The sequence below is a fragment of the Heterodontus francisci genome, chromosome 1 (genome assembly GCF_036365525.1).
Source record: "Heterodontus francisci isolate sHetFra1 chromosome 1, sHetFra1.hap1, whole genome shotgun sequence".
Lineage (NCBI taxonomy): Eukaryota > Metazoa > Chordata > Chondrichthyes > Heterodontiformes > Heterodontidae > Heterodontus > Heterodontus francisci.
Window position 1 is genome coordinate 234375870 of NC_090371.1, and position 16277 is coordinate 234392146.

Consider the following 16277-nt stretch of genomic DNA (forward strand, 5'->3'; position numbering starts at 1 on the left):
AATAATACAGAACCCCATATCAATATAGCTCCTCAAATTAATACGTTACTACAAATTAATATGGACCTTAACTTAACACAGCCACTCAAATTAATACAGCCCTTAAATCTAATACAGACCCTCAAACAAATGAAGTACCCGAAATTAATAGTGTCTCTCAAACTAATACAGCGCCACAAAATAAGGCAGTCCCTCAATAGGCAACAGTATCTCCAACTAATACATACTCTCCAACTAATACAGCATCTTCAACTATAACTGCCTCTCAAACCAATGCAGTCCCTGAAACTAACACATCACCTCAAATTAATACAGCTCCTCAAATTAATTCAGCCTCGAACTACATTTATACTAGCTTGTAAGTGGTGAGTGGGTGGGTTGAGGCCTGTCAGGGACTGAGAGGCTGATATATACTTACAGGTGCAGGACAAGGCTGGAGTTCTCCATGATGAAATTGTAACGGTGTTTACAATGGAAGAGGAAGCTGCCAATATATCGGGAGAATCAGGGATGAAAATTGATAAGCAGGATTTATTGGAAAGGCTTGGTTAGAGTGGATAGGTCGCCTGATCAAAATGTATAGGGAAGGACAAATAAAGAGAGGGAATACACAATAAACTGGAGGATACTGAGAGGGGTAGACAAAGCAAGAGACCTTAGAACATTTTCCTTTAGTTTAGTTTAGAGATACAGCACTGAAACAGGCCCTTCGGCCCACCGAGTCTGTGCCAACCATCAACCACCCATTTATACTAATCCTACACTAACCCACATTCCAATCACATCCCCACCTGTCCCTATACTTCCCTACCACCTACTGATACTAGGGGCAATTTATAATGGCCAATTTACCTATCACCTGCAAGTCTTTGGCATGTGGGAGGAAACCGGAGCACCCAGAGAAAACCCACGCAGACACAGGGAGAAATCTGCAAACTCCACACAGACAGTACCCAGAATTGAACCCGGGTCGCTGGAGCTGTGAGGCTGCAATGGTAAACACTGCGCCACTGTGCCACCCCGTGAAGTATATTGGCCGAAGTGTAGAATTCTAAAGCAGGGATGTGATGCTGGAAGTGTACATAACGCTTGTTAGGTCACAGTTGGAGTATTGCGCACAATTCTGGGCACCACGTTAAAGAAAGGACATAATTGCTATGGCGAGATGCAGAGGAGATTTACAAGAATGTTGTCAGGGCTCGGAAGTTGCAGCTATGAGGACATAATGGATAGGCTAGGCCGTTTTCCTTCGAACAGAGGAGGCTGTGGGGTGACTTAATTGAGCTGTAGAAAATTATGAGCGGCCAAGATATAGCACACAGGAGGGAGCTGTTTCCCCCAGCAATGCGGTCAATTATCGGGGGTACCGATTTAATGTGATTATTAGAAGGATTGAAGGGGACATGAGGAATGACTTTTTCAGCCAGAGGTTGGTGGTTGTCTGGCATTCACTGCAACGGTGCTGGAGATAGAAGCCCTCAATTTTTAAAAAATGTTCCTGGACATGCAACTGAAGTGCTGCAAGCGGCAAGGCTACGGACCAGCTGCTGGAAGATGGGATTAGATTGGGTGGCTAATTTTATTCGGCCAGCACGGACACGACAGGCTGAATGTCCTCCTTCTGTTCCGTAATTTTTTTATGGCTCTATCGTTCTATTATATCCTAGATTAATAAGGGAAGTTGGTGAGGAGAAAGTAGAACGGCTTGGCATAATCTTTCAATCTCCTCTAGATACGAGGGAGGTTCCAGAGGACCGGAAAGTGACTAATAAAACACCCAAGGCTGGATCTAATTTTTGAGACGCCAGTCCTGCCTTCCCGGCCGGAGCTAAATGCAAACAATGCAGCGGGCATTAGCGGTTGACCATGCACAATTCAACGGCAGACTGCCAATTTGACCGAATCAGAATGCCACTGTGTGGAATCATGTTATGTGGATAAGGGCTGGAGGCGAGGATCAAGGCATCCGCAGACAGCTCTGCAGTAAAATCAGCCATTCCGAAAGTGCTTCCAGGCCTGCAATGCACTCTGCTCTCGCAAGGCCTTCAAGAGGAAGAGGTAGAAGCAATTCTCCTTAAATGGCAAACGGGGGACCCGTACTGCCAGATACTTTACTGATGACCACCTTCAGGTTCTTCCTCAGAATATTAGGGGTTGGATGCACATTGTATTTCCGAGTGACCGAAGGAGGAAACCTGCCACTCAAACCAATAAGGCATAGCTGCAGATAGTTGAGGACGTCATCAACCATAGGGCGGCACAGTGGCGCAGTGGTTAGCACCGCAGCCTCACAGCTCCAGCGAGCGACCCGGGTTCAATTCTGGGTACTGCCTGTGTGGAGTTTGCAAGTTCTCCCTGTGTCTGCGTGGGTTTCCTCTGGGTGCTCCGGTTTCCTCCCACAAGCCAAAAGACTTGCAGGCTGATAGGTAAATTGGCCATTATAAAAACTGCCACTATGTGTAGGTGTGAGGGGAATATAGGGACAGGTGAGGATGTGGTAGGAATATGGGATTAGTGTAGGATTAGTATAAATGGGTTGTTAATGGTCGGCACAGACTCGGTGGGCCGAAGGGCCTGTTTCAGTGCTGTATCTCTAAACTAAACTAAGCTAGTGTTACTCCGCACTCATGCATAACATCGGACAAGCAACTCAATTACCTAATCTGGGCTGTGGAGATGAGAATTATTTAATGCCTTTGTCCTCCGGGCCCTTGCACCTGGCGAAGAAAGAGGGTGCTTTGGGAGGAAAGCTGTCAGATGTCCCGATACCCGCACCCCAGTACCACCCCGCCACTCCCCCACGCACCCCCACCACCAGCACAGCTGTTGGCAAAAGGCGAAGGGATGCAACATGACATTCTGTGCAGTGTAATTGCGGCAATTAAATGAGGCACCCTACTTTAGAGCAACATCACGAGCTCGCTGCTTGGGGGCCACATGCAGGAGGCACCTATTTGCCCCCAATGGTGCCAATTAGATTGCTAGAAGCCGATATTGTTAGATTTATATTGCTAAGTGTCCAAAATCTCATTTTCCTCAGACTACAGTTGAAGGTGGTACATAGTCATAGGAATCTTGCAAACACAAGAGATGGGGTATCCTTACTTCAGCAGCTCAAGAGAAAGGAGGAGGGGGCCAGAGAACTTGCTGGCCCAAATGAAGGGGGGAACATTGCAGACCTGCAGGGAGGAGTACCTTCCCAAGACAATAAGTCAATTATCCATGGTGTGCAATGAAGCATCAACCCCGTTGAGCCACGCTGTTCATGAGGCATACAGTGCTAATGCACATAGGTCTGCATAGTCGGGGTGCTTCCGATAGAGGGAGGTCATGCCTTTGACCCGCACATGCATTCGTTCCATCATGCAGGAAGCTGGGGCACCAGAGAGAACTATGAAATCCACATCTTTTACTGCCACTTCTGAGGGGGAGGAAAGATCCCTCGTGAGCCCCGCGTCACCTCATAGCCCTGCACTCTCCACAAGTGCTGATGCATACACGTGGGTGTGTTTCTCACCACCATAGTTGTGGGCGCAGAAATTGGTGGATCCCGAACATGCATGTTCAAGCAGTTGATGCAGCTTGTGGCAGACCTCTGGCTCTTGCAGTCAGAGGCCAGATGGAGGGCAGTTTTTTGCTGACATTGGGCTCATGATGTGCCTCAGGTATTGGCAGTGGCAAGGAAAATGCTGTAGCTGCAGAGAGAGGTATCGTAAAAGTTGGTGTAGATGCCAAACGTTATCCATGCCATAGTTTGAAAGATAAAGGAGTCTATACGAAACTTCAGCTCGACATTCCCTCTGGCTGGTGCAGGGGAGACCTTCTTCAAGACAGATTGACAGCGATGATGGACATCCGGCAAAACACTCACTGCCTGCAAAACATTCCTGCAGACCGCGAGAACCTCTTCTCCACAATGGATGCAAAGTGGCAGTGGAATGATGGGAGGGGAAAAGGTGTCCACCAATCATTTCCGAGTCCCCTGGCCTCTCATGTCTGCCTTGAGAATGAGTAGCTGGCTGCTCCTTTCAAGGTGCTCTTGGTGTGGGCACCAGCTCGGCGGCCCATTGTCATTGTCACCAACCCGACTTAAATAACGTGATACTGCTTCTGTGCAAGAACCACTGCATGAAGGGCCTCTCCAGGCCCCAGAGTGACAGCCAAGATATCCCCAGCCAAGGGGAAAAAGGTCAACAGACTACCTCCGACTCAGCTGACAGTGCAAGGGCAGCACAGTGTAAGAGTAATATAATAAAGAAGTTCACACAGAATCATTGTCTCTTTACGGGGTTCCTTGGCTTCGAATACACTGCAAATCCATATAACACATGTAAATAAATGTGTGATGATAAACATGACTTCCTTCATTTTTGCTGCATCATAGACTTGGCTCTTGGCTGCATCACAGACTCGATAAAGAGGCTAGAGTAGAATGAAGGTGCTATGAGGAATCAACTCTGGAGGCTCGCCAGATCTGCCTTGCACGAATCGTCAGTAAGGAGTTTCATCGTTAAGGAAGGAAAGTTGAACAACGGCTGCTTCAAGGAAGGGCTTTATTGGAAAAGATTCAAGGGCCACAAAGTATAAACTGATACCTAAACTGATAGGGCGGTGCAGTGGCGCAGTGGTTAGCACCACAGTTTCACAGCTCCAGGGACCCGGGTTCGATTCCGGATACTGCCTGTGTGGAGTTTGCAAGTTCTCCCTGTGTCTGCGTGGGTTTTCTCCGGGTGCTCCGGTTTCCTCCCACAAGCCAAAAGACTTGCAGGTTGATAGGTAAATTGGCCATTATAAATTGTCACTAGTATAGGTAGGTGGTAGGGAAATATAGGGACAGGTGGGGATGTTTGGTAGGAATGTAGGATTAGTATAAATGGGTGGTTGATGTTCGGCACAGACTCGGTGGGCCGAAGGGCCTGTTTCAGTGCTGTATCTCTAATCTAATCTGAACGTTGAAGGGATTTTTAAGCCTGTTTTGGGCGTCTCTCATATCTAACATCGTGCTGCCCTGGGGTGATTCATCTGGAAAAGCATGCCAATCACTCTGCTCCACATCATCATTGCCTGAGGAGACATTATCCACGTTGCTCATTGGCTCCTTCCGCTGCAGGCCAAGATTGTGCAGTGCACAGCAAACCCCGAACAGACATGATAATATCACCGGGCATATTGGAGGGTTTCAACGGACTGATCCAGGCCCCTACATCTCAATTTCAGCACAACAATGGCCTGCTCAATGGTAAGTTGCATTGTCCCGTCGCAAACATTGTACCAATCATGTGCATCCGTGTATGGTTACTTAGAGGAGTCAGTAACCCTGTGCTCGATGAGAAGCAGAAGTCTCCAAGGATTCATCCCTGAAGGCTGAAGGGAGACACAAAATGTTCTGGAGATGCTCGGTCTTTGCTGAAATCTCCTGTGTAAGACTCTTAAACAGAGGGTCTCACTTCTGTCTGAGGTCCTGACCTCGTACTGAATATGAGTGACACGAAACAAAGTTTCGATACAATGTCAACTTTACGTGGAACACCTTTCATAACCCACTAAACAATAGTATATCGTTACAACACCAGTTGTTTAGTTAGACCCACGCACAGGCACTCATGCCTGGATGGATATATCGGCTGAACAAATTCTCATGCATGACTTCTTGTGGCTGACCAAGCACAATTCCTGGCTGCAGCAACGAAGGCTGTTGAGTTATACCTCTTTCTGACCCAGGTCTTTTGACATATCAGGCAGCCTGTCCAACTGGGCCATTCAATTGTGGTTCAGTCCCATCATGCCCCGGCAAGACCACCTGCATGTGCGCATGTCCTGGGGGGCGGAGGGGGTGGGGAAGCGGGGGGTATTACTTAGGTGTATACCAGCAATGGATGTGATAGCTGCTTCTTGATAGGAAAGAAGGAAATCATTCACAAATATCCCAAGAGGCGATTATTCATGAGCGCTGTAGTGGACAGAGTGCCTGAATATTGGAATAACCAGCGGATATCATCTTAGTGACACGTACTGACTTGTCTATTTGTGTGTCTGTGTGTGTGGTTTTGTGTATGTGCGTAAATCCACATTCTGTTACATATGAGCCCCAGTGATGATGTCGTCGGTCAGAATTCCTCATCCTTCGTCCAGATGTCCTTCACCTCCATGTTGTTACCACCTGGCGAGCCACTCACGCTGGTTCACACCACAACTGGATACATTTTAGTTATAAACATAAATGTAAAATATAATAAAAAATTCTTGCAACATAACAGAAATACAAACCACATCCACGTTTCTTACACTTACCACTCCCGCAATATGTCCTGCCACCTTTAAAGATTGGCGCACATGCACATCCACATCCCACTGTTGCTGCACATTTTCAGAATTATGCCATTCCTGTCTCTTCCTAGCACGTATGTCGAAATATATCACCTCACCCTTGCTGCATTAAATTTCATCTGCCAGTTGTAACCATGGTTCTGATTGTAACCTACCTTGTTTACCGCTAAGATTCAGGTTTCTTGTTACGGGAGGAAATACTTTGCATTGGGCAGTGTAAAGCCAAATATGAGCACATTTTCAGAAGTGCGGACCAAACTTTCAGGGAATTCTCCCTCCGCCTTCAACCACACCCCACCTCAACTGCGGACCGTTCATGTTCATGGCTTTTTCATTAATAGGAGGCCTGTGCATTTCCATTATGATTTTATAACAACTGCTATTTGAAAACAGGAACAGAAACTCCGTGACAATTATTGCTTACAATGGTGAAAATGTGTAATCACATTTTGTCAGCTCTGATATTAAGCTAGAGCTGTCACACCAAAAACGACTGCATTCTCAATCCAGCATCATCAAGCTGACTGACGTAGTTAAACCCCACAGTATGAGAGGAACATACGTTATTTTGTACTGAGTTTTTAAAAATTAAATTACATGAATTGAATTATTTATGTCAGCAAATCCAAACCAGTAACATATGTTAAATGTACTGCTTCATATTAAATATTGGAAAGAATACTGTGTGAACCTGTGCTGTTCATCAGATTAGGACAAATAACAAGCAAAATGAATTAGTTCCCATGGAGACTGACATTAATTGCACACATTGAACAATTGAAATTAACTGTTTTCACGCCAGCACTTTATATATATAACAGAAAGTAATGTCATAGAACACACAACACTGAGGCGGACTCCCCAAGGAGCTGAGTATCGTTTCACGAAGGATTCGGTGTACAGTCTGAGACCAGCAGTTTGGTTCGTATAATTTCTGTGGTAAATTCCAACAAGTGTTATTGTATAACTAAGCATCAGGACATGACTCTAAATTTACCTCTACTGTAACTACTCATCCAGATATCTCTCTGATCTCACTAGTACTGTAACAACCCATCCAGGTGTACCATTAAACTGACATGTACAGTAACTACTCATGTAGTATCATGCAAGCATGCAGGCCCCCACCTGCCAAGAATGAGGCATATTAATTTCGCCACATAAACATTGAAATTAAACTTTTATTGGACTAAAGAAGGAACTTACTTTCATTATTAAAAAAAAAGACCCTTGGCCTGAAAGATATTTGCATATTTACAGGCTTAAAAGGGGCAAAAGACCAGTTCCTGACACATTCAACCCACTATGAACTTTTGATTACCGGACGTTCAGGGTGGAGGAGCACATATTCCAGCATGACTGCTAAGACGGCCCAATACACCAACAAAGGTGGTCAACCCAGTTTGTCACTTGACTAACCTGGGACAACTTGGGGAGTTTTAAATTGTCGAAAGAGGTTTTGAACTGAAAGCCGGCAGAAAGCTGTTTGCTCTTGGACTGAGAAGATCTCTCCTGGCTGGCTCCCCAAAGCCTCTCCTGTCTGCCTGTTCCCATCTCTTTCTCACGGAACTCCAAATCTACTGTAGACAAATGAACCCCAAGAGAGAAACGTCAGCTATAGTGAACAAAGTTTAAGAAGAATTCTGGGCCCCAACGAAAAGCAAAATCTACCTACAACCAAGGACTCTATAGTGTGCTCAAAGACCTAACAACAACTCTCTTCAAATATTGCCTCAAATTTTACCACTTTATTTTTTGCCTTCTGATCTTTTCTGACCCTATCTGCGTGTGTGTATCACATGCAAGTGCTAGCCTTGGCATGTCGTGTATCGATAGGCATTATCTGAATTAGAGTTTAAGTTAAGTTTAATTAAAAAATCACTTTTCTTGGTTAAACCTAGGAAAGTCTGTCTGTGCTGGTTTCTGTGCCTCATAATTGGAAAGCGGTGAAGAAGGATTCACCAAGGGGGAGCTAAAAACATGCTGTGTTTAAAATTAAACTGTGTAAACGTAAGACCAGGTGCAGGCTGAAAAGGACCCGAGACCTCGTTCCCACCTGGTCGTAGCACCAGGCGTATCACTACCCTCAACTGCACTGGATCTAACCATATAGATAATCTCTGTCTTATCTTAGCTGATATATGAAATAAATACTTTGTATCTATCTTTACCAAGGAAGAATATGAACCCAGTCACTGTTGAAAAAGGAGGTCGGTCAGACACTAGAGGGGTTTAAAATTGGTAAAGACAATATTAGATAGCTGTCTGAACTTAAAGTGGATAAAGGACCAGGATCGGAGGAGAGACATCCAAGGGTACTGAGGGAAGTGATGGTGGAAATCTCAGCGGCATTACCCATAATTTGCAGTCTTCCTTAGATTCTGGTGTGGTTCCTGAGGACTGGAGAATTGCAAACGTTACGCCCTTGTTCAAAAATGGGTGTAAAGATAAGACCAGACTACTGGCCACAAGTTGATTTCCATAGTGGAAGAATTTCTAGAAAAAATAATTTGGGAGAAAATAAATAGTCACATGGACAAATGTGAGTTAATTAAGGAAAGCCAGGACGGCTTTCCTAAGGGAAAATCATGTTTAAAGTACTTGCTGCAGTTTTTCGTGGAGGTAACAGACCGGGTTGATGAGGACAATGAGATTGATGAGGTGTACATGGACTTTCAAAAGGCATTTGATACAGTGCCAGACAGCAGTCTTGTGAGCAAACTTGAAGCTCAGGGAATAAAAGGGATGGCAGCAACATGAAAATGAAAGAGGCTGAGTGACAGCAACGAGTAGTGGTTAATGGATGTTTTTCGGGCTGGAGGAAGGTTTGCAGTGGATCAGTATTGGGACGCTTGATTTTCCTGATATATATATATATATATATATATATATAGGTGAGGTGTATAAAAAGGTGTATAAAAAGTTGTAAAGTACATGGACAAGTTGGTGGACAATGAAGTTCAATGCAGAGAAATGTGCCATGATTCATTTTTGTAGGAAGAACATGGAGAGACAATATACAATAATGGGTTGTGGGAGGAAACCAGAGCACCCGGAGAAAACCCATGCTGACACAAGGAGAACTTACAGACTCCACACAGGCAGTACTCAGAATTGAACCCAGGTCGCTGGAGCTGTGAGGCTGCAGTGCTAACCACTGTGCCACTGTGCCATGTGATGCGTCAATGATTTCAATTGTACTCTAACTACACATCCAGGCATAGCACTGACCTCACCATTACTTTGACTCCACATCCAGATGCATAAATGAACGCAATTGTTATATATTTACTCATCCAGATACATCACTGAACTTATTAGCAGCATATCTACCTATCAGACATATCACTCACCTCAATTCTTCTATAACTACCCATGCAGACTTTTCAGTGACATCAGCTATAGCTAACCATCCAGATATAGTACTGACATAATCTTTCTGTACGTAACCATCCGGATATGCCACTGACCTTAGTTGGACGGTAACCAGCTGGCTTTAATTTTACTGCATCTCGACAGCTACATATATCATTGGCCTCACTTGTACTGTAACTGCCCATCTAAAAAACAACCTCACTTCTGTTTAGATGGAGCCGTTTATGTAATTAATATTTCCAAGACACTTCACGTGAACACTGAAAAGACAAACCATGGCACACCGACATAAGGAAATATTAGGCCAGATGACCACAAGCTTGCTCAGATGTGTATTAAAACATGTCTTAATGGTGGTAAGTCATTTAGAGAGTTATAGAGGTAAAAGGACGGAATTCCAGGTCTTCGTGCCGAAGCTGCTAAACGTGTGGCCATCAATTATAGACCAATTACAATCAGAAATTCTCACGTAGCCAAAATTATATGAGTGGCGATAACTAGTCGGTTTGTGGACCCGAGCAGATTACAGAGATAGGGAGCGGCGAGGCATTGGAGCGATTTGAAAAATTGAACGAACATTTTAATATTAAGATGTTGGTTGAATGGACACCAACGTAGGGCAGCGAGCATTGTGGTGATAGGTGAAAGAGTCTCGCTCTGAGTTACGAAGTAGCTGCAGTATTGGTATGACCTCAGGTTTATAGAGGTTTGATGTTGGAGCGCAGGCAGTCTACGGTACAAAAGGAATGGATTAGCTTCTTTTTCAGCAGCAGAATCTGTGGAGATGGGCACAGAGTGCCAAGTATTTTGGGCTTATATTAATAAGGGAATGGAGTCCAAGAAATAGGAATTTATGTTGAATTTCTATAAGACGCTAGATTGGTCTCAGCTATATTATTGCGTCCAGTTCTGGGTGCCACACTTTAGGAGAGAAGTGAGGGCATTGGAACGAGTACTGAGAAGATTCAAAGAATTGGCGCCAGTGTTGTGGAACTTCAGTTCCAGAGATACATTGGAGAAGTTAGGTCTGTTCTACTTTTGGAAGATAAATCTGAGAGGTGATTTCATAGATGTATTCATCATCATGATGGGTCTAGACAGATTAGATGGAGAGAACCTGTTGCCACTCATGACAGGATCGATAACGAAAATGCACAGATTTAAAGTATTTAGTAAGAGAAGCAAAAGTGACATGAGGAAAAACATTGTCATGCAGTGAGTGGGTAAAGTCTGGAATGTGTTGCCTGAGTATGTGGTGGAGGCATGTTAAATAGAAGCATTCAAAAGGGAATTAGATAGTTATATGAAAAGGAAGAATGTCCATGCTTATGGGGTAATGAAACTGAGGAAATTGCTCTTTCCGAGAACCGAGGCAGACACAATGGGCTGAATGGCCTCCTTCTGCTCTTAAGCGATCCTGTGATTCTGTGATGTGGTTGGAAGCACATCTCGGGGTCAAACCTCACACCACGTTTGTGTACTAATTTAATCCCAGACAGAGAGCACGGCGAAGGATGGAGTCAATGGCTACAGATCGTAGTTTGGAGCAAGGAGTCAAGACTATGGCTATGCTCTTCCCAATGCGTATTTCGAGGAAAGCTTTGTTCAGCCAGAAGGCCTTCTGAGCAACTGCTAATCTGAAGTCAGATCTGTCAGCTGCTGAAGCGAACCAGGCCCCACTACTCACATCATCTTCTTCTGCCCACCCAAGCCCTTCAGCTAGGCTTGTCCAATGGAAACTAATCCTCTGACTTGCAGAGAGAAATAGAGAAAGTGCAGCAGCAGCTGTGGAATGGCATGGAGACAGTCTCAGTAATGTGCCTCAAAATTACATAACATCAATTATCAATACACACAATACTATTGCCAGCATCTACAGCATTTTGTTTTGATATACACACGTTTATTTCTTTATAAGCAGATGTCAAGAGCTGAACATAAAACCAGTGGTAATGGAGGAACGACTGTGGTTGTGTTTCCTTCTTCTCCTGTGCAGACAGAGCTGTGACTATTCTCCTGAATACTTTATACCCTCCGAAGGTCACCTCCTGCCCTTGAAAATTCTAGAGATAAATATAACCTTAATGCACTGGAAACACTGGAGCTTCCCCAACCCCCACCGCGCTTTTTGGGCTGTTCTCAGCATTTTTATTTACACTTTAATTGAATAATTGATACAACCGGATATTTCACAGCAAGAATGAACTGCTTCTGAACTTAGACTGAGTCACCATATAAATAAATGCATTTGTGCAGCTATTTAAATGCTGCAGCATGAATCCGATATTTCGAAATATCAATACAGAATCATTGAGACACTTGGGAGTTCTTCCTGCACTGCTATAGCTAAAGATTTCTATAACATATGTCAACCAGAGAAGGATGAACCTGCCTGATATGGCGAAGAGTAAAATCACTGACTTCCTTCTGCTTTTCATCTCTGGGTCACTGCGATTCTCTCCCTTGTTGTGACCTCTCAGTCTTTTATGGACTCGACTGGTCACGGAAATGTGTCTGATTATCAGGGAGTTGAGCACAGAATTAAAGTGAATGGAAGCAATGAGATTAAAACTTTATTAAACCAGTGATATCCCACCCAACGAGGTTCAGTGTAATTTTTTGACTTTGGTTAGCAGAACAACGGTACATTGGAGACTATCAATACAGGGTCATACGAAAAGCAAACGGAATATTTTTTTTAAACAGAGCAGAATGCAGGTTATTGATAAAATCACAGCTGCAGTTCTCTTGGTGCAATATTTAGTTTTCAGCTTTTGGCAACAAGTGACCACAAATAGATCAGAGGAGAAAGTGACCATGAACCACACAGACGTCTCTTGCTGTACGAACCAGGGTAATGATCACACGACAGACAGGGGTAATGACCAGGAAAGATAATGGGGAGTAATAATGACTAATTTTCCTCAGTATTTCGTCAGTCATTATGAGCAGTAGATCGGCCGTTGCCATGGCAAGTGGTGCAAGTGGAGAGGCCGCACGTTCCCCTGGACAGGATCACAATCGCCGTTAAATTAACTCTGAGAGAAAAGGGTGAGAGACTGGAAATTACTGATCAAATATGCTCCATGTCAGAGCTCAGTCAATAAGGATTGAAGTTTAGCACCAAAAACGGGTCAGTTTTTTATTCATTCATGCGATGTGGGCGTCGCAAGCCAGGCCAGCATTTATTGCCCATCCCTAATTGCCCTTTAGAAGGTGGTGGTGAGCTTATTTTTTGAACCACTGATGTCCATGTGGGGTAAGTACACCCACAGTGCTGTTAGGAAGGGAGTTCCAGAATTTTGACGCAGCGACAGTGAAGGAACGACAATATAGTGGGTTTCTGGGTACTGCCTGTGTGGAGTTTGCAAGTTCTCCCTGTGTCTGCGTGGGTTTTCTCCGGGTGCTCCGGTTTCCTCCCACAAGCCAAAAGACTTGCAGGTTGATAGGTAAATTGGCCATTATAAATTGTCACTAGTATAGGTAGGTGGTAGGGCAATATAGGGACAGGTGGGGATGTTTGGTAGGAATATGGGATTAGTGTAGGATTAGTATAAATGGGTGGTTGATGGTCGGCACAGACTCGGTGGGCTGAAGGGCCTGTTTCAGTGCTGTATCTCTAATCGAAATAGTTCCAAGTCAGGATGGTGTGAGACTTGGAGGGGAACTTGCAGGTGGTGGCGTTCCCATGCATTTGCTGCCCTTGTCCTACTAGTTGATGGGGGTCGCGGGTTTGGAAGGTGTTGTGTAAGGAGCCTTGGTGCGTTGCTACAGTGCATCTTGTAGATGGTACATACTGCTGGCACTGTGTGTCGGTGGTGGAGGGAGTGAATGTTTGTCGATGGGGTACCAATCAAGCGGGCTGCTTTGTTCCTGATGGTGTCGAGCTTCTTGAGCATTATTGGAGCTGCACCATCCAGGCAAGTGGACAGTATTTCATTATGCTCCTGACTTGTGCCTTGTAGATGGTGGACAGGCTTTGGGGAGTCAGGAGGTGAGTTACTCACCGTAAGATTCCTAGCCTCTGACCTGCTGTTGTAGCCATGGCATTTATATGACTGCTCCAGTTCAGTTTCTGGTCTATGGTTGCCCCTAGGATGTTGATAGTTTGGGGATTCAGCGATAGTAATGCCATTGAATGTCAAGGGGAGATGGTTAGATTCTCTCTTGTTAGAGATGGTAATTGCCTGGCATTTCTGTGGCGTGAATGCTACTTGGCACTTGTCAGTCCAAACCTGGATATTGTCCAGGTCTTGCTGCATTTCTACACGGACTGCTTCAATATCTGACGAGTCACGAATGCTGAACATTGTGCAATCATTTGCGAACATCCCTACTTCTGACCTTATGATTGAAGGAAGGTCATGGATGAAGCAGCTGAAGATGGTTGGGCCTAGGACATTACGCTGAGGCACTCCTGCAGGGATGTCCTGGAGCTGAGATGATTGACCTCCAACAACCACAACCATCTTTCTTTGCACTTGGTATGACTCCAGCTAGCGGAATGTTTTCCCCCTATTCCCATTGACCTCAGTTTTGCTAGGGATCCTTGCTGCTATAATCGATCAAATTCTGCCTTTATGTCAAGGGCAGTCACTCTCCCCTCACCTCTTGAGTTCAGCTCTTTTGTCCATGTTTGAATCAAGTCTGTAATGAGGTCAGGAGCTGGGTGGCACTGGCAGAACCCAACCTGAGCGTCACTGAGCAGGTTATTGCTAAGCAAGTGCCACTTGATGGCACTGTTGATGACACCTTCCATCACTTTACTCATGATTGAGAGTCAGTTGATGGGGCGGTAATTGGCTGTGTTGGACTTGTCCTGCTTTTTGTGTACAGGCCATACCTGGGCAATTTTCCACATTGCAGGGTAGATGCAAGTGTTGTAGCAATACTGGAAAAATTTGGCTAGGGGCGTGGAAAATTCTGGAGAACAGATCTTCAGTGCTATTGCTGGAATGTTGTCAGTGCTCGTAGCCTTTTCAGTATCTAGTGTCTTCAGTCGTTTCTTGATCTCACGTGGAGTGAACCGAATTGGCTGAAGTCTGGCATCTATGTTGCTGGGGCCTTCAGGAGGAGGCCGATATGGATGATCAACTGGGCACTTCTGGCTGATGTGCTGGGCTCCCCTTCATTAAGGATGGGGATATTTGTGGAGCCACCTCCTCCAGTTAGTTGTTTAATTGTCCACCACCATTCATGGCTCGATGTGGCAGGACTTCAAAGCTTAGATCTGATCCTTTGGTTATGGGGTCTCTTAGTTCTGTCTATCGCATGCTGCTTACACAGTTTTGCATGCAGATAGTCCTTTGTTGTAGCTTCACCTGGTTGACTCCTCATTTTGAGATATGCCTGGTGCTGCTCCTGGTATGCCCTCCTGCACTCTTCATTGAAACAGGGTTGGTCTTCTGGCTTGATAGTAATGATAGAGTTGGGGAAATGCTGGGCCATGAGGTTAGAGATTGTGGTTGAGTACAATTCTGCTGCTGCTGATGACCCACAGCACCTCATGGTTGCCCAGTTTTCCATTGCTAGATCTTTTCGAAATCTATCCCATTTAGGACGGTGTTTGTGCCACACAGCACGAAGGAGGGTATCCTCAATATGAAGGCGGGACTTCGTCTTCACAACGAGTGTGAGGCGGTCACTCCTACCAATACTGCCATGGAGAGATGCATCTGCCGCAGGCAGATTGGTGAGGACGAGGTCAAGTATGTTTTCCCCTCTTGTTGGCTCCCTCACCCCCTGCTGCATACCCATTCTAGCAGATATGTCTTTTAGGACTCGGCCAGCTCGATCAGTAGTGGTGCGACCGAGCCACTTTTGGTGATGGACATTGAATTCCCTCACCCAGATTACATTCTATGCCCTTGACACCCTCAATGCTTCCTCCAGGTGCTGTTCAACATGGAGGAATACTGACTCATCAGCTGAGGGAGGGCGGTAGGTGGTAATCAGCAGGAGATTTCCTTGCCCATGTTTGACCTGGTGCTATGTGACTTCCTGGGGTCCAGAGTCGATGTTGAGGACTCCCAGGGCAATTCTCTCCCGAATGTATACCACTGTACCGCCAATTCTGCTGCGTTTGTCCTGCCAGTGAGACAGGACATACCCAGGGATGGTGAGGGCAGTGCCTGGGGCATTTTCGGTCAGGGATGATTCCGTGTGTCTGACTATGTCAGGCTGTAGCTTGACTAGTCTGTGGAACAGATCTCCCAACTTTGGCACAAGCCCCTAGATGTTAGTAAGGGGTTCTTTGCAGGGTCGACAGGGCTGGGTTTGCTGTTATCATTTCCAGTGCTTCGTTCGATGCCACGTGGTCCATCCAGTATCGTTCCATAATGACAGAAAGTCTGAAAACACCCAGTAGGTATGGCTGCATCCGTAGAGGGATAAACCGCGTTTCTCAATAACACTTCATTTGAACTGGTAGATATTCGAGATTAACAATATTAAGGGATTGTGGAGAAGAGAAAAGTGGGATATAGTGGAGGGAAAAAAACAGCACCGAAGCTCTGTAATGGATGGAGGTCAGGTGTGATTCAATGCCAAAAGGGATCATTGTGCAAGGATAATGG